Source organism: Leopardus geoffroyi, chromosome B2 (genome assembly GCF_018350155.1).
Source record: "Leopardus geoffroyi isolate Oge1 chromosome B2, O.geoffroyi_Oge1_pat1.0, whole genome shotgun sequence".
Lineage (NCBI taxonomy): Eukaryota > Metazoa > Chordata > Mammalia > Carnivora > Felidae > Leopardus > Leopardus geoffroyi.
The window spans coordinates 67,032,577-67,058,531 of NC_059332.1; the positions used below are offsets into that span (position 1 = coordinate 67,032,577).

At 37.5% G+C, this 25,955-nt stretch overlaps 1 long non-coding RNA gene across 1 annotated transcript in view; it reads left to right on the forward strand.

Annotated features, from left to right (window-relative positions):
- Positions 1-13,433: 13,433 nt before the first annotated feature.
- Positions 13,434-25,955, forward strand: part of LOC123608620 — a 288,013-nt gene continuing 275,491 nt past the window's right edge. Inside the window, exon 1 of the long non-coding RNA XR_006717341.1 lies at positions 13,434-14,111. This is a non-coding gene — a long non-coding RNA (uncharacterized LOC123608620). The remainder of the gene's footprint in view (positions 14,112-25,955) is intronic.

Below are 25,955 nucleotides of genomic sequence, written 5' to 3' on the forward strand. Positions count from 1 at the left end.
AAACATATTGAAATACCAACAAGATAAAATTTTGATAGAGACTGATTGGGAATGAAATTTGGCAAAATTATTTCCCACACTAATTTATAGTGTTCCATCCAACTTCCAATACACAGTCTGGAGAAAATAAATTGGGTTACTTAATCTAAAAAAACCCCACTGTATCAAATTTTCTACACCAAGACATATATCATCATGGAGAAAATATTAAGAAACCAACTTGAATCAAATGGTCTATTAATTCTTAATATTGGGGATTTTTTTAAACCATATTAGTAATAATGACGTAAGAAACTCTTAGGGAAAACTGGAAAATATGAGGAGCAATAAGAATAATTGTAATTTGAGAAAGAAAATGAATTTAGTCATGAGTTAGCTTAAGGTTGTGATTTAAGTTAATTATGATTTGAGAGATTAAAGATTAGCTTGCTGATGTTCCTTGATGATAAATGCGTGCGCGCGCACACACGCACACGCACACACACACACACACACACCTACAGAGCTGTATACCTGTTCATATGTTAATGTAAAGTTCACTGTACACTTAGGCTTAGGCTGAGGCAAATGAGTTGAGTGATGCAGAATGGTTAAAAGCCCCATTTAAAAAGCTGTGTATTTAAGTAATTGAAGAGAGTTTTCAGAAAGATTACAGAAATGACTTTTGAGAGTTTGAGAATAAGAAATCTGAAGTTATACTAAAGAGTAGAGATGTAGATTATTTGAAAAACTTGGTGAAAAATGTTAAATATTCATATGGGAATGCAGATTTAAATGAGATAAGCAGTTGTCACTTCACATCAGAAAAGATGTCTAAACTAAGAATGTCCTATGATCTTCCATATCTTTCTTCAGTATTATTTAATGTCTCCAATGGGAATGTTCATGTATTGCTGATAGAAAAGTAAAATATATATTTGAGGATGCATATCAAGAGTCTAACAATGTTCCATCATTTCCATGGGTAAAAGCTGACCCAAGAGAGCAGAATTAGGACAATTTTTGATGCCCTTCATCTTACAGGTGAGCAAGATGGAGAGCTGGACTTAAAGGAAACAGGGAGTTTTCCCTGGTGGGTTAGGCTGATTAAGAGCAGCTACATTGTCTCCTGAGAGAATCATGGGAAACAAGAAGTAGCAAAGTTGTCCTGAGCCCAGGGATTAGGCTATAACTCTTCCAGCTCTAGCCCTTCTGAGAATGGGAGTACAGAGCCCTATTTCCAGCCCAAGGAAATGCTATGCTTCCAGTGCTTTAGCTCTGTCAACTTTCTGCACTACAATTAGGTTGGATTATATGAGATTGTCATTTTTGTAGGTCACAAATGGTTGGATATTGGCAATTTTATAAGGTTTAATCTAATAGTTCTCAGGACACTGGTTCTAAGAAGGGTAAGTAAAGACAACTTCGGGTTTGTACCTTGTATGTTAGTTTGGGTCTCTCAAGAAGTAGACATCAAAATGGAACTAAACACGAAGGATTTTATTAAGGAGAAATGCCTATATGAAAGGAGGGAAGTGGGAGGGTCATCAGAATTTGATGCTAGTCTGATCCCAAGTGAAGCAGAGAAGGAGAAAAGTTTGGGCACAAATCTCTTCTAATGCTGTATGTCATAAGGAGAGTTTGGCAAAGCTTTAGGGGAGTTCTTGAACCAAAATCAGCCAAAACCGAGGCCTGTGTCTCCCAGAAACAGGTCATTAGCAGGGGACAGCCATTGGGAGGTATAGCTTTGGCACAAATGCAGGGATGGATTTCAGAGTGGGCCACTGGGGCCTCTGCTGATTATACTTTTGTAGGTGGAGGTCCCCCAGGTGCATTTTCATGGCCACCCCGCCATGAGACTCAGGAAGTGCAGATGACACCCTGATTAGGCCTTGGCCTTGCTCACTACCCCTTCACTTTCTACCCTTATCTTAACTCTATTCCAAGAGCCTTATTCATTACTGCCCCTGAGGCCATGCAAATCTACCTTGACTTTTATGAAAGGAAGATGGGGGAAGGGAAGGGGTCTCCAGTCCTTGCTATTCCAGAAAATCATTGGCTCCTCCCTATTCCTTATTTCCAAGGGTGAGGTTCAGTATGACAAAAATCTGCACAACTAGTAGAGGTTATATGCATTGCATGATCTTTTGAATGCCTGCACAGATTATCTGGATGCTTTGTTTCCTCTATGAAGGGGAATGCTTTCATAGGGCTCCCAGTTACAAAGCTAGTAGTCTATTATAAGAAATCCTACAACAATAATAAAATCAACACATACTAAATGTGCAAATAAAATCTTACATGATAAAATATTCTTTATAAATAGCATTTAATTTTCATTATTGAAATATGAAATTTGCAAGCAAAATTAATAAACAGTATATAGGTAGGCTAGAGTGTTGGAAATACAAGAAGGTTCACTTTAGAGCTGAGTTTTTACTGGGAGAGGTAAAATAGAAAATTGAACAATTATTGATATAAATCAAACAGAAGCTTGTTTTGACTGTGGCTTAGTTTTATGTTGAGGGCAAATAGTGTGTGTGTGGATTGGGAGAAAAGAGGTTAACTAAATTAGACTCTCCCTACTGTAGACCACATCTTTTGAGGGGACTTTTAATCATGATCTTAAAAAGCACATGTAAATAATTAAACTTAGGTGCAAAAAGACCACCCCAAAACAAACAAAACCAAAAAAACCCCAAAACCTCAAAACACATGTTGAAAGGAAGGGTGAAAACAGAACTTGAATTCTTTTTCTTGAGGAGCAGACTCAAACCATCCAGGCGATCTGGCAAACATGCCCTTGCACGTTCCTTACACAAGACGCAGTTCTTCCATTCACTCCTGGACTCCTGTCTGTTGGCCACCCCTTCTCCCTGAAGACAGCTTATGGCACTGGATTGCATCAGCAAGGCTTGATGGATGATCAGGGACATCACCAGGGAGGGAGTACTCTGCCTTTGGCTTGGTTTAGAGTCAGATGTGAAGGAAACAAGAGCAGTAAATTTGGAAACTATGCTGGAAGACACTAAAATTTATTTTTAATCTCTGAAAGTTCCAAAGAAGGAATAAAACCTGCAAATATGACGATGAGATGATTGCACTAATTTGTAAGGTAATTTATCAGAGCACGGGAACTGGGAGTTCAGCTCTGCATGCATGGGAGGCACCTAGAAAGGACTGCCTTTTAACTTCCTCATTTGGGAGTTCTTAAATAGACCTCAGACTCTGATTTTACAAGTGCAACCAGACAGGCAAAGAAAGTAGTGTTCTTTATCCTCTGTTTTGTGATCCCTCTAGATTTTGATGTGATGTTGGAACAAAACCTCCTTAAACAGGAGGTTAAACAGAAATGAAAATGACTTAACACAGCATATAAGTTTAATTAAGAATGGTAAAATCTAACAGCATCACATAAACTTAAATCAACGCTTTTTCTTTTTTAATTTTAATGTTTATTTATTTTTGAGAGACAAAGAAACAGCATGAGCCAGGGAGGGGCAGAGAGAGGGAGACACAGAATCTGAATCAGGCTCCAGGCTCCAGAGCACGATGTGGGGCTTGAACCCCTGAACGGTGAGATCATGACCTGAGCCAAAGCCTGATACCTAACTGATTGAGCCACCCAGGTACCCCTTAAGTCAACATGTTTTGAAAGGATGTGTTGCTTTTTCCCCCACCTGCCACCCATTAATAAAGCTGCATTTGGAGCTGTGAGTTGCAAAGAAAGAGATTTTTGCAAAGATGATTGTGGGATTTTTTTGATTCTTATGTTATCTTGTCACTGAGTTATACTTGTGTCTCCTGGCTTTGCTGACTGCATCTTGGGGCCAATGTCTATTTATTTTTAAGGAATTTTCAGTAGATGGTGCAAAGACCATATATACTCCAATAATGCTATGCTCTTGTCCAAGGTGAATATGATCCTGAACAATTAAATTTATTCTTACAGAATTAAAGTCAAGAAGGGCATTTCAAAATGATTTTGACAATTAAAATAAGTTGGTGATAATATGGCATATGTAAAACCCTGTATAATATTAGATACAAAATTACATTATTTATAGATCCTGGTAGTTACTGATTTGTAGTTCATATGGAAGATAAGACATGTATTAAAATAATTAGATTAGAAAATATAAAATGATAAGTATTGCAAAAATATTGTGGATGGTTTAGGAAATTCAGAGGACATGAAAGTTGCTTGCATGTATGTGTGATGAAAGTGAGGATCTCATTAGAGATAGGATAAAGGATTCAAGCAAAAGAAAACATGAACAAACTGTAATGTTGGATACTCAAAGTATGTATCACAATGAGTAAGCAATTCAATTGGGCTGGAGTAAAGGAGTCATTAAGAATAGCATGGGGGATGGCTAACAGACACGTGAAAAGATGCTCAGCATCACTCATCATCAGGGAAATACAAATCAAAACCACAATGAGATACCTCACACCTGTCAGAATAGCTGAAATTAACTCAGGAAACAAATGTTGGCAATGATGTGGAGAAAGGGGAACACTTTTGCGCTGTTGGTGGGAATGCCAACTGGTGTAGCTACTCTGGAAAACATATTGGAGATTGCTAAAAAAATTAAAAATAGAAACACTATACGACTCAGCTATTGCATTACTAGGTATTTATCCAAAGGATACAAAAATACTGACTCGAAGGGGCACATGCACTCCAGTGTTTATAGCAGTGTTATCAACAATAGCCAAATTATGGAAAGAGCCCAGATGACTATCAACTGATGAATGGGTAAAGAAGATGGGGTATATATATATATATATATATATATATATATATATACGCAGTGGGATATTACTCAGCGTTCAAAAAGAATGAAATCTTAACCATTTGCAACAACGTGGATTGAACTAGAGTGTATTATGTTAAGTGAATTAAGTCAGTCAGAGAAAGACAAATACATGATTTCACTCATATATGGAATTTAAGAAACAAAACACATGAACGTAGGGGAAGGGAAGCAAAAATAAGATAAAAACAGAGAGGGAGTCAAACCTTAAAAGACTCTTAGATACAGAAAACAAACTGAGGGTTGCTGGTGGGGTGTTGGGTGGGGGGATGAGCTAAATGGGTGATGAGCAATAAGGACAACACTTGTTGGGATGAGCACTGGGTGTTATATGTAAGCAATGAACCACTAAATCCTATTCCTGAAATCATTTTACACTATATGTTAACTAACTTGGATTTAAATAAAAAAAATAAATGAAGCAACATGGATAAACTGCATTACAAGTGAAATAGCTGTATATTCATTGTATGATTCCATGTAGATGATCTGAGAAATTTTAAACTATAGGGAAAAAATGAGATCAGTAGTTGTCAAAGGCTGGAAACGGGTGAAGAGAATTGACTGTAAAGACAGTAGGGAATTACTTAAAGTAATGGAATTGTTCTCTATCTTAATTGTGATAGAGGTTCCATTACTATAACTATATGCTCTATTTTGTCAAAACTCATAGAATGGCACAGAAGAGTGAATTTTACTATATGTAAATTACACATCAATAAACTTTGTTCTAAAAATTAAAAAAACATAAAACAGACTAGCATGTGGGAAGTAATGTTGGAGAAATAGGATATGGGCCATATCAGAGAGGTCTGAGAATGCTAGGGAAAAGAGATTGGTCTAGGTAATAAGCTAGGTAAGTAGCTCAATGAGAATGGTGACTAGGAAGAATATAGTGTAAAATGGATTAGGATTGGGAAGATTTTGAGGGCAGGATGTCCATATGAGGCCTTACCAATATCATGGATGATAGGTAATAAGGAGTAAATTAAGACAGAGGAAATACTAACAAAGATGAGAGACTTATTTACAAAGATATCACAGAAGTAGAATTTGTAGAATTCATCTAAGACTTGAGTACGGATGATAAGAAAAGAAAGAATGAGAGATGATGCCGAAATTGTAAATCTTGGTGCCTGGGAAGATGGCACACATAGTAGAGATGGAGAAGTCAAGGGGAGGAGCTGGTTGGATGGAGAAGGAGGCAAATATACTGAGTGGGAAGTGCAGATGGGACATGTGGAGAGTTTTAGGAAGCATCTGGACAAACAGAACTGAAATTTAGAAGAGAGAGCATGACTTGCGTTTCAGATTTGGAGAACACCTTCATAGAAGTGTTAGCTGAAGACAGGGGATTGAATAAATTGTCCAAGACAGAGACAGTTCTAGAAAGAGGTGAAAATGGAATGAAATTTGGATCATAAGAACCTACATTGCAGGAGCTGAAGAAAGAAAGAAGAGAGAAATCTTTCTCTCTTTCAGCAGAGTTGTGGGAGGAGACCCAGAAAACTGTTTCTCATTGGAGGCCAAGGGAAAAGTAGCCAAGGGGCGCCTGGGTGGCGCAGTCGGTTAGGCGTCCGACTTCAGCCAGGTCACGGTCTCGCGGTCCGTGAGTTCGAGCCCCGCGTCGGGCTCTGGGCTGATGGCTCAGAGCCTGGAGCCTGTTTCCGATTCTGTGTCTCCCTCTCTCTCTGCCCCTCCCCCGTTCATGCTCTGTCTCACTCTGTCCCAAAAATAAATAAACGTTGAAAAAAAAAAAAATTTAAAAAAATAATAAAAAAAAAAAAAAAAAAAAAAAGAAAAGTAGCCAAGAAAAAGGTGATCAACAGATGACAATGGGAAAATGGGGAAAAGACTATGGAATTGTGTTTTTCCATTTGGGTTTCAAATCCTCTGGATTTTTTAATCTGAATGATTATTGTGTGTTGGGGGGGGGGTGTTTGGATCATTCTTAGTGTATATTATGCATTCCCTAACCTAGGCAGCTTGCTTTAAAATTTTCCCAAAAAGGCACAATTTAAAATGTAGTGTGTTGGGGCACCTGGGTGGCTCAGTTAGTTAAGCGTCCAACTTCAGCTCAGGTCGTGATCCCACGGTCCATGAGTTCAAGCCCCGTGTTGGGCTCTGTGCTGTCAGTTCAGAGCCTGGAGCCTGCTTCAGATTCTGTCTCCCTCTCTCTCTGCCCCTCCCCCACTCACGCTCTGTCTGTCTCTATCAAAAAAATGAATCTACTCCTGAAATCATTGCTTCACTGATTCAAATCATGCTAATTTGGATGTAAATTAAAAAAAAAATAAAACATAAAGTTAAAAAAATTTTAAAAAAGGTAGTGTGTAAAGCATAAAGTTCTTTACTAATAACTATATGCTAATAAGTTCTTTATATGCATCATATTAATTTAATCTTTTTAATGAAGTATGTAGTTTCATTCTGCCATTTGACAGATGAGCATGGAGAGATTAAATAATTTCTCTAAAGTCACAACTGGTAAATGAACAAACCTCTCTATCTCCTGGTCCTTACTCTTAACCACTAGTGTATATTACTTACCTACTTTCATGTACTTTCACACACAAATGAAAAAAATTTGTATTTGTGACATTGGTAGCTAGGGCATTTTTATCAAGGTGCTTTGGAATAGAAGGTAAAATTTATTCCTTGATAATGATAATGCTTCCTTGGTAATAGTTTCTTATAAATGTATCTTCTTTTTTGGCCTCCCAATTTTTTTTCATCCATATCATATGAGCCAAATGTTTAGGTCATGATTGAGAAGTTTTAGACACATTGTATTTTTATAATATCAAGATCTAGAAATAGCCAAGAGAGATTGGATATAATATGAAATATAGGATATTAAAAGAAAAAGAAAAGCATTTTACTACCTTGGTCCTTCAGAAATGGGATGTCAAGTTCCCATTCACCATTTACCAAGTCCAGAAATATGTCACTTTAAGATCACATAACAGGACAGAAACATCCTTACTAAGTTCCAAATATCCAGGAAAACAGCAAATCTGTATGGCTGTAAAGAACTTTAGAGTGAAGTAGGAGGCATAATAAGAGCAGTAAGATATTTTTATTTTTATTTTTTTTTTATTTTAGAGAGTGTGAGCAGGGGAGAGGGGCAGAGGGGAGAGAGAGAGAGAATCTTAAGTATGTTCCATGCTCAGCGGGACGTGGGTCTCAATCCCATGACCCTGGGGATCATGACATGAGCTGAAATCAAGAAATGGACGCTCAACTGACTGAGCCACCCAGATGCCCCAAGAGCAATAAGATATTTTAGGAAAACCACATTTTGATTGAATCACTGGTCATAACTCACTAAATGACTGGAGAGTTATTTGAATCTTATGATGATTTTCCATTAGAAAAATCTGCTTTCCGGGGCACCTGGGTGGCGCAGTCGGTTAAGCATCCGACTTCAACCAGGTCACGATCTCGCGGTCCGTGAATTCGAGCCCCGCATCGGGCTCTGGGCTGATGGCTCAGAGCCTGGAGCCTGTTTCCGATTCTGTGTCTCCCTCTCTCTCTGCTCCTCCCCTGTTCATGCTCTGTCTCTCTCTGTCCCAAAAATAAATAAAAATGTGAAAAAAAAAAATTTAAAAAAAAGAAAAATCTGCTTTCCTATTGTTGCAACAGTGAACTTGACCATTCTGCCTGTTGAATTGGTTGGTTATTTGGGTGAAAATTCACATATGTCTAGAAATAGATTATGCAGAATAAGAGTTATTTTGGCTTCTTATTACCCGCCCCCCCCCCCCCCCAATGTGGTTTCGCCTTTTCTTACTCTAGTGCTCTTAGTATTTCCATTAGAGGGCAAAAGCAAGAAGGAAATCTGGGAAGACTGGAGAGCAGTCTTGTTTTGGTCATCATCAAGTAGAGGGATTTAAAAACATGGCATCTCTTTCTTCATTTTCATCACTGAATCAAGAATTGGTTTTTCTAATGCTTTGACAGTGTTCACCTGTACTGAGTAGCCAATGTAGTTGACATCAACTACAATTCAGATTTATAGAATGTGATATTTCATTGATAAAAATTATATTTCTCTGTTGTTTTGAGGAAAGGATAACAGGCTCATCCATTTGACATGTTTGGCAAAGATGGAGATGGGTGATGTAACTTTATTCCTGGTGTTCACTGACAGAACATTTATTGAATGACTACCATTTGCCTGGCACTATAAATGCAAGGACATGGCCTCTGCCTTGAGTAGCTTTGTCCTCAGATGTCTTGGTCTTATGTATAAATATTCTCAAATATATAATTCTGTGTGTTTAAGATAATATCTTACATTACCCAAACTTCTTTTTATTTTGTGTTCTGTGCATTTGGTCTCAAAGCTGTGTTTAGAGAGAAGACCTTCATGCATGGGGATTTGGGGAAAGAAACTTGTGTGAATATTTTTGAAGAAATTGTTTTGGAAGGCATTCTTTATTATTCTCTTCAACTTTTTTTAACCTCTCACCTAAAACTGGGCTATCTTAATAGGCATTTGACATACATTGTTCCCTTTTGTTGAGTGAGTGATGAATCTCAATTTCTACTTTAGTGTTTGATGAAAACTGATTCTGATCATTTAAAAAATTAATGAATTCATCCTTATGTCTTCAACACCTAGCCAAGTCCTTGTTCACTGAATCAGTGGAGCTATGTGGTCTGCTAATATTAAAAATAGAACAAAAGATAATCAATGGATTTTTTTTTATCTTCTGGGACAAACGATTAACATACTATTGAGAACTTACTAACTCTAAAGATTCCAAACCCTTCAAAAATATCCTTCTTTATTTATATTCAAGCAATTTTTGTGGTTTTGACTTTATTAAAGCATGTATCTTATTAATCACTCTTTGGAAATTCTTTTAAGCTTAATGGAATTATGTAATAAATATAAGTAATGAAATTTAGTTTTAGGAAATATATTTTATGGTAGAATCTTGTTTTCCTGCATTAATTCCATTATTAAAAAGTTGTCATACTTGTCCATGACTGTATTTTTCTTCTTACATATATATAGTTTTTGTAGTTTATATGACAATGATCAATTGAGAATTTTTTGTATATTTAAGTATCAGTGCTTATGCAGTGAAACTAACTAGGAAATGCCATAGAAAATAATTAGATGGTATAATGATTTAAATTAATTTATATAATATAACTTAGTAAAAATAATTTAAAATAAGTATGAGGTAAACTTTCTAGTAGCAAGTTCTGTTGGATGGGAAAATGATTTCCTAGTGTGATGTTGAGAATACAGTTCTCCCTAGACATTTGGACGGGAGTTGATGAAGTACTAAAATACATGGCAGGAAAGAAAGGCTAGACTGAAGAACCCTTGGGTGAATAATCCATTATGCCTTTTCCATCTGCTTTATGCTGTTCACATTTTGCATTTCTCTATATAAAGTCATTCAGCCACTGGAGGTCTCTGTTTCTCTGTACAACTTTAGCAAGATAAGTATGTGTCATTATTTATAAAAAGAACTCTTCCTGTAAAAACCCACTAGTATTGAATAAGGGAGGCTGATGGGCTGCATTTCTATTTTTAATAGCTAGAGAATGTATGTAATTCTAGGTATTACAGTCATAGCTTTTATTTAAACAGGGCAAGATTTGTGGTTATCATTCTAGGGTGTATGAGATTAGATGGATATTCGCATTCAGAAATATTCAAGTAACTTGTCTTCAGAGAAGTGGCAAAGCACTGACTATAATTAATGAATTGACTTATCTCATTTGACATGTGGAAAATCTCATGTATTTTTCTTTGAAATAAAAATAAAAACTGGGTTTAAAAATCCTCTTCCTAAAAAAGGGTTTGAACAAGTTAAGAGAATATTTACCTACAAGCTATCTTTAAATATAATTCCAGACTAATAAAAATTACACTTGAAATTATGTAAGGTTTGAAATACTGAAAATTTTGCTTTTCCTGGGAGCAATCCTTCATAACCATAGGTATTAATATTGAAGTTTCATTTCCATATAGAGGTTATTTACTGAACACTTAATTTATGTGATATAGGGTGTATGGAGTATACAGGTTAAAAACTCGTATGTTCTAAAGGAATTTCTAGGAGGTAGGTGGTGAGGATAAGACGAAAATAAAAGAAAGCATGACTTAGCACAAATAAGGTGCTGTAGAGACTCAAAGATGGAAGAGGTCACATCTTCACCAACAGTAACAGAAAACATTCTGCGTGTGTTGGCATTGAAGTGAATGAGATTTTGATAGACAACGATTTGGGGGGATGGGACTGGGAAGAAGTATAGAGTAGATTTGGGGAACAGGAGGTACATATTGATTGAAGGGTGAATGAAGTATGGGACTTACAGTGATTTGATTAGTTTTATATATCAGCCTGAGGATTTTGCACTTAATTTAGAGGGGCAAAGGAAGGAATGAAATTTATAATTAATAAATACCTATTATAAGCCATGCTCTGTGCTATTTACTTTGTTCATAATAACACTTCTATTATTTAACGGACAAAGATGCTGAGGAATAGGGAAATGATGTGGTATAGCTAAGGTGCCAATTTTGTAGTCAAATTGAATAAGGGAAGAAGAGATGTACACACTCATCAAATTTAGGATGCCATCATTCTGAGGCACTTTAGGTAGGAAAAAATACTACCAAGTTAAGTGAGGACACATATTGATTGTAATATATGTGATTATTTTAGAGATAATAAAATATATGTATTTTAAAGATAGTGTTTTTTTTGAATTTAGGAAAAAGTTTATTTATTTATTTTTTTTTCAACGTTTATTTATTTTTGGGACAGAGAGAGACAGAGCATGAATGGGGGAGGCGCAGAGAGAGAGGGAGACACAGAATCGGAAACAGGCTCCAGGCTCTGAGCCATCAGCCCAGAGCCTGACGCGGGGCTCGAACTCACGGACCGCGAGATCGTGACCTGGCTGAAGTCGGACGCTTAACCGACTGCGCCACCCAGGCGCCCCGGACAAAGTTTATTTTTAAGAAAACAGGAGGAAAAAGGAAAGCTGGTCACCTTAAGTACAATTCAGGAAGAAAGAGCAAAGAGCTGTTTGTTGTAACAATAATGTCATATCTTTACATAGTATCTTGTAATTATCAAAGTGTTTTCACATATATTGTTTCACTTCAGACTCACAAAAACTCTATTTCTATTAATGTTTCTATTTGAAAACAGAAAAATAAGTTGTAGAATATGATATATATTCTAGTTTTTAAGAAAATTGCATGCTATATAATATAATACACATTTTTATTTATAACAATTAAATACTGTTTCACACACATTTGCATAGAAAATTTGTAGAAAGATAACCGTATAGAGTAGCTTCTATCAGAGTGGGTGCGTGAGAAATGGAAAGAGAATAGAGTTTCACTTTATATATAATTTCACATTGTTAGAGATTTTTACCGTAAGCATGTATTATTTAAAATCCAATACAGATTTTTCAAAATTAAAAAAAAACAACAACAGTAAAGACTAAGAGGCACAGAGAGTTTCTGTGATTTTACTAAGTTTGCACTGGTAGTAGATGGTAGAGTTGAGAAGCATTCAGTCTTACAAACTTCACACTCCTTACTGTTCTGTCGACATCGGGTGGGCCAACAATGGCTTACTTATTCAAGAACACAGCAAAAGGAGGCATGGAAAGCAATTTTATTAGAAATTTGACCTTAAAAAGGAATTGATCCTTGGGGAATTGTGCTGTATGATATAATCTACTGGCTTCTTCAAGTAGCCCTTGTAATACAGCTGAAATAAATAAATACGGATACAAAAGGCAGCTTTGAAGGAGAAAGTCAATAAACAGGACTCCGTGTGAAGATGTGTATGGTTAAAGGTGTTGAAAAAAGAGAAATTATCCTATCCACAAAGTCCAGTTTATAGTAATAGATGTTCATTGACCAGGTGTGTATGAAAGCTAAGGAAAGCAGGACCCCTTTGGATACTCTTAGTTCATATTCAAAAGAAACACAACTTAGATATCTCAAAAATTCTTGAAAAGCTATTTAAATGTGTACTAAAGTCAAGTGAAGAGATTTTAAAGGTGAATCTTATTTGTCACATAGAAAACTATCTTAAAATACTTTCTCCATCCATCTCACAGTACCTCAAACATTACTGTTTGGCAGCTACTTCAGCCCCCTGTAATCCTTTCTCAAAACTTCCTAGTATTCACTTTCCAAACTCAGTCCACACTGGCTGTTCCTCTTCTTTTCACTTCTTTCTGTTCTTCTGGTTTATTTTCTCTCACTACAGTGGTTACTCAGTGGCCACAACACAGCAGAGGCTAGGGAAGCAGATACTAAAACCCCCTTGGAAAAGAAGCCTCCTTGGAAGGAAGGCTTTGGAAATACTTACATAATCAGAATATACCAGGGTCCCATGTGGCCCAGGGTCTGTGTCCTACAACTGTCAAAGAAACAGCAGTCTGACTCTAGAAGCCAAGATAAATAGCGTTGATCTTTAAGTGTTTTTGAAAGAGCGTAGTGCAGAGGTTTCATACAGCACTTTATGTAGAAAGCTTCCTAAAAAATATTTCTACATCTCTCTGTAGCTCCCTCAAGTATCCCATTTGAGGCAAAGGTTAGGAATCCCCAAGTAGGGGAATTCATTAGATCACCACTTGGGGGAGTGTTGAGGGAGTATGAGTGTAGCTTGTGATCTGCCTGATAAAGGGTTCATTCACAGCATTCTTTCATTCAGTCTACAAGTGTTCACTGTGATGGGGTTAGGGACACAACAATAAGTATGGTACTTATAGTCTGTGAGGAAAGTAGACATCGAACATTAAAATTGTGATGAGTTATAATAATATCTTACATACATTGAATGCTAACTTTGTGCAGGTATTATGCTAAAGCCTATACATTAATCTTTATTTAAGTGTCTAATATTTCCAAGAAATCAATATGATAAATATAGTTATTACCTACATTCTACAAGTGGGTGTTACATAATAACTTCCTCAGAGTCACACATTTAATAAATGTTGGATCCAGGATTTGAAACCAAGTTTGCCTGATTGCTGATCTGAAGTTCTTAGCCAATGTTAAAGTGTTGTTGCTTTCTGGGAGGGAGGGAGGAGCCAGAGAAAAATGGTGCCATCATAGAAAGGAACTGAAAAGACTGCCTTCATCATTCAGACGTTGGGCTGCCTGCCAACAGCTGACCTCAGGGAATCAAGAAAACTGAATTTACAGAGGAAGACACTTTGGAGCTGGGTCCCAGAGCATTCTGCTGAAGATCTTGCAGAAGCTGTAAAACAAACAGGCGCTTGGCTCATAATTTGAGATGCAAGGTAAGGAACACGAATTCAGTGAGGGGAGATCTAGTCTGGGGAGAGACCCTGTGGCAAGTATATAATCAAACATTTAAAAGATTGGCAATTTGGTAGGATTCTCCATTTCTCTTTGAGATGTAGTAAACTCAACAAAGTCAATAGCATCAGCTCTAGCCTCAAACAGTCAGTCCTGGAGCAAAATGCACCTCACTGGCTGTGTGGTCTTAGATAAGTACTTAACTCTTCTGGGCCTCAGTTTACTGAGATCAGTAATTTCAGGTTCAAAACTAATAAGTCTAAGTAGTTCTAAAGATTATGTGAAGTTCTTTATAAAAATTGCTTGGTCCAATAACAGGTACAGAGTACACCATACAAAAAATGATGGGCGTTCTTGCTGCAGGCTGTTTACAGATTAAATGTTTGCTATTTTGTTTTCTGGGAACCAGATTTCTTTATAGAGCTTTGTTTTTGAGAATGCATGCAAATAGATCCTGTTGGACTACCCCAGTATATACTGTGTTTTTGGCATAGGAGATGGGGCATTATTAATTTTTGTTGTTATTTTCATCGATACTATAGCTAACGTTTATGGAGCAGTAACCACGTCAGAGAGTATGCCAGGCACTTTACACGCCCCGTGACATTTCACCATCACGGCGAATCTGGGAGGTGGACATTTAGAGACAAGGATACCAGCTTCTGAAACTTAAGTGACTTGCCCACATGCTGGTAGATTTTGGTGCCAGATTTTGAATTCACTTCTGTCTCCTGTGTTTGAAAGGAGGCATTTGCAAGGAGGTGAGCTGGTCTCTTGGGTGGGCAGTGTGGCAGTCAGAGCTTCTTCTCTCCATACACATTTGTGGCCTCCTTCCTGACCCTTCTGGCTATATGCCTTTCCTTGATGCATGCCAGGTCCCTGGGTCCCCACAGAGGAACAGGATCACCCACATGCAGGGGAGGAAAAGGGAGACCTACTTCAGGAGGCCTGGGGCTTTTCATGTGTGTGAAGTATTTCATGCTCAATGGCTCGTCGAAAATCCTTTAAAATGCCTGTGGGCCTCTCAGGTGGAGTATGAGGAATGGATGACTGTCTAGGGAGTGGCAAGACTTGGGGCAGTTCACAGCTTTCCATGTAGTGAGAGCATCCAGCCATTCAGGCTCCATTTCTTCCTGGAAAGTTTCCTTTCTTTTTTCTTTTGGATACTCTATCTGACTGGGATTATCACATTTTGATTTTCTTGGAATGCTTCAGAGCTTGATGGAAAATGGAAAGCTAGTTTGAATGTTCTTTCCCTTTTCAGGGACTTGGAGTCTTATTACTGTATGGTTTTAGCTTTCCATGATTTGTTTTTTAATGTTGTGGTCTACATGGAACTAAGGAATGCATAATGCTATCATTTCGCTTTCCTGGGGTTTCCGTTATTCCTGTTATTGTTTATAATTTTTAACTTACTCTATTTCCAAAAAATGCGTGTGAGGTGGTTTCCAATATGGAATGAATATAATACAGTGCAATTATAAAAAAGACTTTCAAATTCAGATCTGAAGTTAAGTAAACGATGATAAATAGATATAGTGATTATCTAGGGTGAGTAAATTATTGCATCTGAGATTTAAATTTAACTTTGAGCTTCTTGGAAAACAAGGTAGGGGCAATATGATGGATTTTACAGCCTTTCTGAACTGAGAAAAGAAGTATACAAGTTGTTTCTGTAGAAGGTAATCCTTCCTGGACAAAAATTCTAGTAGAAGAAATGTGTAAGTTTGTATGTTATAGAAATATATGCAGATATGGATACACATTTGTTTTTATATATGTATATAGACATATATGTACAGATATGCAAACATAAACATACATAGTAGTTCTTGTGTGTGTATATGTACATACATACATAAATATATACATACATACATATTGTAGTAGGTAGACTAATGGCTACCCAAAGATGTCCACATCCTATTTCCTAGAATTTGTGAATATGTTAGATTAGAGGAATTAAGTTGCAGATGGAAATAAGCGTTGCTAATATCTGACTTTAGAATAGGGAGATTATCTTGGATTATCTGGGTTGGCCCAGTGTAATCACAAGGGTACTTAAAAGTGGAAGAGAGCAGTAGAAGAGGAGGTCGGAGTAGTGCAATATCAGAAAGTCTCAATCCACTATTGTGGCTTTGAAGATGGAGGAAGAGGACCATGAGCCAAGGGATGTAGGATGTCTCTGAAACTAGAAAAGGCAAGGGAATGGATTCTCCCTTAGAGCTTCCAGAAAGGAATGTAGCCCTGCTGTGACACCTTGATTTTAGCCCTGTAAGAGCCCTGCCAGTCTTCTGACCTATAAAACTGAAAGGTAATAAATTTTTACTAAGCCACTACATTTTTGGTAATTAGTAATAGCAACAGTAGAAAACTATTATACACATGTGCACTTGTGCACATACATGGAGAGGTACACACACAGAAATGAACACATATACAGAAGAAAAAGAGGAGAGAGAAGAAAGAAAAATCATTGAAGAAATTTTTATAGAGAATTAAGATACTGCAGTCTAGGCACCTTGATTGCAAAAAATGCAACTTAATTCTCTCTTTTTTTTTATATATGAAATTTATTGTCAAATTGTTTCCATATAACACCCAGTGCTCATCCCAAAAGATGCCCTCCTCAATACCCATCACCCTCCCTCCCCTCCCTCCCACCCCCCCATCAACCCTCAGCTTGTTCTCAGTTTTTAAGAGTCTCTTATGCTTTGGCTCTCTCCCACTCTAACCTCTTTTTTTTTTTTCCCCTCCCCCATGGGTTTCTGTTAGGTTTCTCAGGATCCACATAAGAGTGAAAACATATGGTATCTGTCTTTCTCTGTATGGCTTATTTCACTTAGCATAACACTCTCCAGTTCCATCCACGTTGCTACAAAGGGCCATATTTCATTCTTTCTCATTGCCACATAGTATTCCATTGTGTATATAAACCACAATTTCTTTATCCATTCATCAGTTGATGGACATTTAGGCTCTTTCCATAATTTGGCTATTGTTGAGAGTGCTGCTGTAAACATTGGGATACAAGTGCCCCTATGCAACTTATTCTCATATAGAAGTACAATCAATTTCTTGACTCCTGGGTATTTAATAGGGTTTTTAGCTTTAGTCCAGGCTACAGCAGAATTCTTGATTTTATTTACCTCTTCAAAACTTGTTAACAACAATGATATGCTAACACCACCATCTCCCAGGTACTGAAAGCCTAGAGTTGGGACCATCTCTTACTTATGTCATACCTGTAGAGTGACTTAGACAATGGTGGGTATAGTTACATTCTGAAATTGAATACAAATCAGGGATTTTTCCTCCTGAGAGCTGATTGTTAAACATTTACCAGAATACCACTACTTATCACAGATTTCCCCATCCTAGTAAGTGGCATGACTGTGTACTCAGTTGCCAAAACCTATGGTCATCTTTGATTCCTCTTTCCCTTATTGTCCATATCTAATCAATCGTCTAGTCTTGCAACCTCTACCTCCAAATGATATGCACTTTTTTTCTATCTCCATGGTTACTGTCCTAGACTAGACTACCAGTACATTTTACCTGGATCATTGCCATGGGCTTGTAATGGGCCTCCTGGATTCTACTGTTGTGGAACCATCTTTTAAATGTAGACCATATCAAAATCTTTTAAAATGTAGACCATATCAAAATCACTAAATTCTACATCTGAAATCAATTTTACCATATATGTTAACTACCTAGAATTTAAATAAAAACTTGAAATAAAAAAAAAGTAGATCATATCATGTCACATGACTGCCCTCAGAGTAAAACCCAACCTCCTTAACTTCAGCCTACAATGACTTCCCTTCTTTGCCTCAACATAACTTTCCAGTTTCATCTTGTCTTCACTTCAGCTCTCTCCCTGTGTTTTGGCCACATCGTTCTTTCTGTTCCTCAATTCACCAAGAATTTCTGTCCATTCTGACAATTTCTGTCAGAATGCCTTTGCCACGGCAGTTCCCTTTGCCATTAATGTCTGTCTCCTTACTCCCATTTCTCTATATGGCTGCCTCCTTCCTCTCATTCAGGACTTAGCTTAAATATCTCCTCCTCAGTGAGACTTTTCCTGACCAATCAACCTAAAGTAGTCTTTAACATTCCTATAATATCACTGTGTGTCATTTCACCTTAGCACCTGTTCCTACCTACTATTTCCTTGTTCATTTGTAGTGCCTGGCACACAGTAGGCTCTTAATAATTGCTTGTTGAAAGAATGAATTAACTTAGAGTGTTTAAAACACTGGCTCAAAATATGTTCCACACCTAGCTTCTTTCCTGTCTCTGGAGCCTAGTGGCAGAGGGTGGTTGGTAAAAACTGTCAAGCCTTCTGGGAAAAGAAAGTGGAAAATGGTTGGAGTGGCAGAAATATAAGTTAGAAGGTCAAGGAGCCAAGAGAGCTTGGGTGAGAATATTGCAGCCTTGGTAAATGGTATCTAAGTGTCAGATATCAGGATGCAGTTGGTAATTAAGAAGTTCTGAACTGGAAGCAAAAAAAAAAAAAAAAAAAAAAAAAAAAAGAATGGAGGCAGAAAGATGGGTCAGTCCTGAGTCCAGACAGCCAGGGAGCTAGCATTGGGGCTTAGCTAATCCTTCCCACTTCTATCAGATAGTGCTAGTCTATCCTGAACTCTTTCTGAAGCCCTTCTTTAGCCTTGACTTTGCCCATCTTAAAGCCTAACTCTCATATATCAGATATTACAACCAGATTTCCTCCTAAGAGAAGTTTCAGGAGAGGTAAATACTCCATTGCTAGAGTTCATGTCTCTTCCCTCAATAGAGTGCTAGTTGTGTTCATTCATTGATTTTTATACTTTCTAGGTGTAAACAGGCAAACTTTTTTTTTTCATTGTTACATTAATGATGTTCTCTCAACAGAACTTTCTAAGAATGACTGTTCTTACCCTCCTAGATTCTTATTGTAGAAAGGGCCTTGATCAATTATTTTAACAGTCCCCTTATTTTACAACGTGCTTATTTGACCTGCTCCAGCTCACAAAGGGAATGGCAGACTCAGGATTAAAATCTGTATTTCCTGACTTCATGACTACTTAATTTGGAGTCAAAATTGGCATTACACTGTCATCTGAAAAGTGAGAAAGAGACAAATAAGTAAGTAAGTTGCCATCAAGATCAGGGACTGATTAAACAATAACAAAACACTCCAGATGTCTTTTGGAGTGGGTGCAGCTTGACTCCTCTCTTCATACGCTTCTGGTTTGCAAACAGTAATGACTAATGACATTCCGAATGTTGGTCACAGGGCCTGGGAACATCCTGAGAGGATTTGGATCAAGTATAGATTAGGATATACTAAATATAATTTTTGTTATAGCATATTATATTATTTTCTAAATCGGCACTTGTAGTCTCTGGTTACTTGTAGATTTAACTGGATCCTTCATTAGCCAGATGTCTGTTTCTTGACTACTTCAGGTAAAGAGAACTTGGCTGTACTTTTAATAGAATAGGTTTTGTTAGTTTTACATAATCTTTACTCTTAGACTCTGCTATAACCTAACAGTTTTAGTTTATTCTCATTTCTTCAAGAAGAGGAATTGGTTATAGCACACCTGGCTTGTACAGTTACGGTGGTCTTGAGGGAGGAAAAACTCAAACCATTCATGTAAAACAACTGAAGTAGAACTCGACTATATGATGGTGGTACCAATATGGTAATGATAATTCTCTTTTCCAAGTTCAACATCAGAGAGTTTGGTGGAAAGATCCCGTTTCCTCAGCTGCTATCTTCAAGTTTTCCTTTTTAATCTTTGAATTGCTTTTTGATAATCTCTCTCTCTCTCTTTTTTGAGAGTTAAAGTCTTGCAAATTCTTATTAATTAGGTGGGTTCAGAATATGAGAGTGTTCCATTAAGTCAGAGAATTGCTTTCTGAAGTTGGCAATTTAATAAGATTTTTGAAGTTAAGAAGTTCACTGAATTTCTACCATGCACAAAGCACTCTGGCTTCTAGCAGCTTACACTCCAATCAGTATTCTCCTAGTGTGTTTGGAGCCCGGTTTAATGAATTCAAAGAGAAAGGGCATTTTTTTGTTTCCTTTGCCAATTTCCCCAGCTGGACATGCCTCATAAAAAAGAGGAAATTCCATGATAATGGAAATAAAAAATTGGGCATGTTGCCACATTAGGACGGAGGCCACTTCAGGGTGCCATTTAGATGCTGAATCATTCTTGTGGTTCTTTGAATAGCATCTAAAAGTTGAATTATAGTAGATGAGAAAAATCCTCTCAGGATAGGAAGAAGAAAATATGTCTTATACATACCCTTTGGCATATTGAAAATGCAGAATACTTAACTTTTACAACTTTATATCCCTTATAGTTCAAAATAATCTGATATGTAGGTAATTAGGGGAGATAACATAGAGGATAGATTTGCAACTGTAATTTTCTTTGGCTTTAGGTGGTAACAGGTGGAAAATACTCATGAATATTATAAATCAAAGGCAATCAAATACTGGGTAGATGAAGCTGAAGGAAGGAGATAATTATATACTGGTAGAAACCAGTATAGAACTGCTGGGAGTTATTTATTTGCATGTTTTTAAAGTAATATTTGTTTTTTTTTAAGTTTATTTATTTTGAGAGAAAGAAAGAGTGTGCATACGAGTCGGGGAGAGGCAGAGAGAGAGGGAGAGAGACAATCCCAAGCAGGCTCTGCACTTATTGTGCCAAGCCAGACTCAGGGCTCGATCCAACGAACTGTGAGATCATGACGTGAGTCAAGATCAAGAGTCGAATGCTCAACCGCTCAACTGATTGAGCCACCCAGGTGCCCCAACTTATTTGTTTTTTGTATGGTGGCTTTTTCTCTCAAGATCTAAATTTTGGGTGAAGTGTTGTGGTCAGAACTTCATTTCAATCAACAATACTCAATATTTTAGGGTCTCATTAATTTATATAATAAACATTTTTGGTATGCAAATTGTATTTCGAGACACTGGATTGGGTATTGTGAATATAAGCATAGAAGTGTCAATCAGACAAAATCACTGCCCCCATGGAACTTAGAGTCTAGTGGAGAGGCAGATATTGCACAAGTGATTATGAATGTTATGGGTAGTTTGCAGAAATTCAGAGTGTTGTGGAATCAAATAACCAGGCAACCTTACCTAGTTTGGTAAGAGAGAGGTTTATATAAGGAAGTGACATTCAAACTAAGAAAGCAAGGATTAGTGGAAGTTAGCCGAATGAACTGGGGTGTGTGTTCATGTGTGAGAGAGACACAGAGGGATAATGGTGCTGGGTCAGGAAGGAATTATGAGTTCCAGAAATTCCAGGCAGGGGAAACTGCATGTATGAGAACCTAGATGTGGCTGGAGTTCTCTGAGGTGGGAAGTGAGGTGGGAGAGATGAGGCTGCAGAGATAAACATAGAACGGATCACTCAGGGTCATGCCAGGGATTCGTGCTTCGGCATGAGGGTAATGGGGAGCCTGGGCGGGGATTTTGATTAGTAAGAATCAGCTGGAAAGGGTGGAAATGAGAGCATCAGTCAATGGCTTGTTGTAAAAATGTAGGTATTTGGGCATTCTGGACTCCTCCTCCTAGCTTAGTTATTAAGTCTACTTAAGTTATTAAGAAACATCCTTTACAATGTTTCCATCATTTGCCCTCTCCTTTTTCATTTCTAATACACTTGTGAAAAACAACTTTCTTCCCCAGGTCTTTACCATCTACAATCTGCTTATGAACCACAGGGAAAGAAATTTTCCAAAACACCGAAGACGTATGTATGTATGTCTTCCTCTTTAAAAAAAATGCAGATGCCTGTCTGATGAACCCCAAATGCCCCAGGTGCTTGCTTCCAGCTTCTTTTTACTCTCAACACTTTTGCCCTCAGGTGCGTTGCTTGGCCTCGTTAGTCCTCCTGGTGTTCCTGCACTGCTTCCGTTGGACTTTCTGTGCTTCCACTGCCTGTAGGGACTTTCTTCCTCTTCCCACTTTACTGGATGTCATCTGATCTCAATAAAGCCCCAGTTCCTCTGTGAAGTCCCAGATTTCATCTTCCTTCTTAATTACTCATTCCAGGAAACCCCATGCCACCAGTTGTCTTCACTACCACCACCACCTTTAATTGTTACTCATTGTGTCAAGTATGTTTCTTGACCCAATAGTTGTTGTTATGGACTAAAAGAAGAGTTGTGTACCCCCAGATTCACGTGTTGAAATCTCACCCTGCAATATGATGGCATTAGGAGATGTGACTTTTGGGAGGTGATTAGGATTAGATGAGGTCACAGGGCAGAGCCCTCGTGTATGGACTAGTGCCCTTATGAAGAGTAAAGGGAGAACTTGCTGTGCTCAGCTGTGCGAAGGACAAATCTGCATCTACAACCTGAAAACCACTCTCACCAGAGCTTGACCATCCCCGCACCCTGGTCTTGAACTCCCGGTCTCTAGAACTGTGAGAAATAAATTCTAAAGTTTGTAAGCCACTTAGCCTATGGTAATTTGTTATAGCAGTCCTAATTAGGACAATTGGATTATTTCTACTACAAACACAAAATATACAATAAATGATGAGGAATATTGCTTTTATCAAACATAATACTTCTGTCAGCACTTTAGAATAATAAAAAATATCATTTAAATATATTTATGGCTTTGAAACTATTATTTTAGGTTAAAATGGACTTTTTTTCTAAAATATGATTTCACTTTAAAATGAATTATATACCTAATTAAATGCATTTTCTTTGAGGAGTAAGTCACTTTTTAAGAAAAAATGATGAATATATTATGTATATTGCTTTAGTACAGATGAATAAATTCTTTTCATATTTTGGAAAGAAGAGTCCGTGATTAGTGAAGATATATTATGGAAATATTTGTAAATATCTTCTGTTTATAAATGAATTAAGTCCTTCTTCCCTTCAGAATAAATATTATTGCACAACAGAAAGAATATTCTATGCTAAGATGTTCCTTACTGCTCTTCCTGTACTGTGTTGAACTTAGACAGTAATGTGCTATATCAAATCAGAGTCTGATTATTTTGATTAAAAATGACTTTTTGAGCTACCATTTGTTTCTTCATTGAAGTACAGCAAGGTTACTATGTGACTTTGTTATTTTGTAGCTCCTCAAGACATAAATAGAACTATATTCAGCTAGTTATAAGCAGGTTTATATTATCTGGCTCAAAATGCAAAAACAAGGTTTGAAAAATTTACTCATTCTTTACTTCAACAAATATCTTTTGTGATTACAGAGTGTCACATACTGTATTAATTCCCGGAAAATCCCCAGCCTTAATGAGGTCTGTTTAGAAAGAAATTAAGGAAAGACAACCAGCCATTACAGCACACAACATATACTTATGACAGGTAGAGACAGAAGAGCTCTAATATGCTCTAGAGTACACTGAGTCCAGGCCATGTCTGATATTTTTGCTGCATTTGCTGCATAACGAGTTGGCTATAAGGCAGTTTTGCTGCAGAAGATAAAAATCACAAACAACAAAAGGGGAACATTCATTAAAAAGGACATAATGAAACATGAAAAATGAATAACAAAAAGACTGTGAAATACAAAATATTTGACACTTAAAATGTGTGTAGATTCATGGCAGTGCTGTGCAAATAACTGATTTTATTTTGTGGATTCTTCCTATGCACTTGTCTTCAATGTCTTTCATTCATAATATACACTTTTTTTTTTTTTTTACTTTGTCTCCTTGTTCAGCATCTCACTTTTTCTTTTTTTGCTAAAATTTCTTCCTTCATTAAAAGAGATATCAGTGGGGTGCCTGGGTGGCTCCATTGGTTAAGTCTCCTACTTCAGCTAAGGTCATGATATTATGGTTCGTGGGTTCCAGCCCCGCATCGGGCTCTGTGCTAACAGCTCAGATCCTGGAGCCTGCTTCGGATTCTGTGTGTCCCTCTCTCTCTGCCCCTCCCCGACTCTTGCTCTGTCTGTCTCTCAAGAATAAGTAAATGTTAAAAAAAAATAAAATAAAAGAGGTATCAGTTTCCAAATACTAGGATGCATGTTTGTAACTCAACTTTATATTGTATTGTGAAAGCCTTCTACACTCTTCTTGGCATATCGTCACATATCCCTTGATAGATGCTCCAAAGTTCTTTGGAAAATGTGGGTTCAAAACTCTGTCCCATTGTATTGACTATTATAAGGGCTAAGATTTAATAATATAAAAATGGGAGTACTGCATCAATGGAGAAATGAAACCAAACTGTCAACCAGTTGAAACCAGTAAACTGTCAACCAGTTATTTTTTTTTGTCTTTTATGGGAAAATTGCCTTACAGTAATTAGTTCTACAACAAAAATGCTTATGGTGGAAATGCGTGCCACAAAGATGCTCCAGGTAGTGAAACTACCTGGAACCAGCCTGGGCATTAGGGAAGACTTTTAGAAGAAGGTGAACACAATGAGGTATTATTCAAAGGGGACAGCAGGTGCTAAGGTCCTATGGTGAGAGAACAGTCTTGGAATCAGGGGTGAGGAAGTGGGGGCCAGGTTCAGAAGGAGTACATGTTCCAACGGTGTCCTGTACAGAGCCATGTTGGAGAAGTTTGGACCTTTGAGGAGAAGGTCTTCCCTTACCCAGTGAAGCTTTTTTTTTTTTTTTTTTTTTTGTAAATTTAAGAGAGATTTTTAAAGAGGAAGTTACCTTCAAGTTAACCAGCCAAATTTTTATAATACAGAGTTTGTTTATTCTTTACATAAGATTTTGTCCTTTTTCCAGCCTCCTAGAGATTTTTTTTAAAGCACACGGATATGAGCTACAATTAGAGGGAAAGAGGTACTGATCCCAGTTGCTGGAAAGCAGTACTTCTGCAGCAAGACTTTATCCTCTGGAAGGAGGATGTCTATGTCTAGAATGGAGCTGTAGAAGAATTGTTTATATGGGGCTCAGAATTATTTTAACAAGACAAGAAATGTGATGTGTTGAGGGAATGGGAACTAATATGTGTTATGCCTGAAGACTCTGAAATCTTGTTAGCTGCTTTGACAAAGTCTTTTCTTTTCTTTTTTTAAATATAATTTATTGTCAAATTGGTTTCCATACAACACCCAGTGCTCACCCCAACAGGTGCCCTCCTCAATGCCCATCACCCACTTTCCCCTCTCCCCTACCCCTATCAACTCTCAGTTTGTTCTCAGGATTTAAGAGTCTCTTATGGTTTGCCTCCCTCCCTCTCTGTAACTTTCTTCCCCCTTCCCCTCCCCATGGTCTTCTGTTAAGTTTCTCAGGATCCACATAAGAGTGAAAAGATATGGTAGCTGTCTTTCTCTGCCTGACTTATTTCACTTAACATGATACCCTCCAGTTCCATCCACGTTGCTACAAATGGTCAGATTTCATTCTTTCTCATTCCATTGTATATATACACCACATCTTCCTTATCCATTCTTCAGTTGATGGACATTTAGGCTCTTTCCATAATTTGGCTATTGATGAAAGTGCTGCTATAAACATTGGGGTACATGTGCCCCTATCCATCAGCACTCCTGTATCCCTTGGGTAAATTCCTAGCAGTGCTATTGCTGGCTCACAGGGTAGATCTATTTTTAATTTTTTGAGGGACCTCCACACTGTTTTCCAGAGTGGCTGCACCAGTTTGCATTCCCACCAACAGTGCAAGAGGGTTCCTGTTTCTCCACATCCTCGCCAGCATCTATAGTCTCCTGATTTGTTCATTTTAGCCACTGTGACTGGAGTGAGGTGATATCTCAGTGTGGTTTTGATGTGTATTTCCCTGATGAGGAGTGACGTTGAGCATCTTTTCTTGTGCTTGTTGGCCATCTGGATGTCTTCTTTA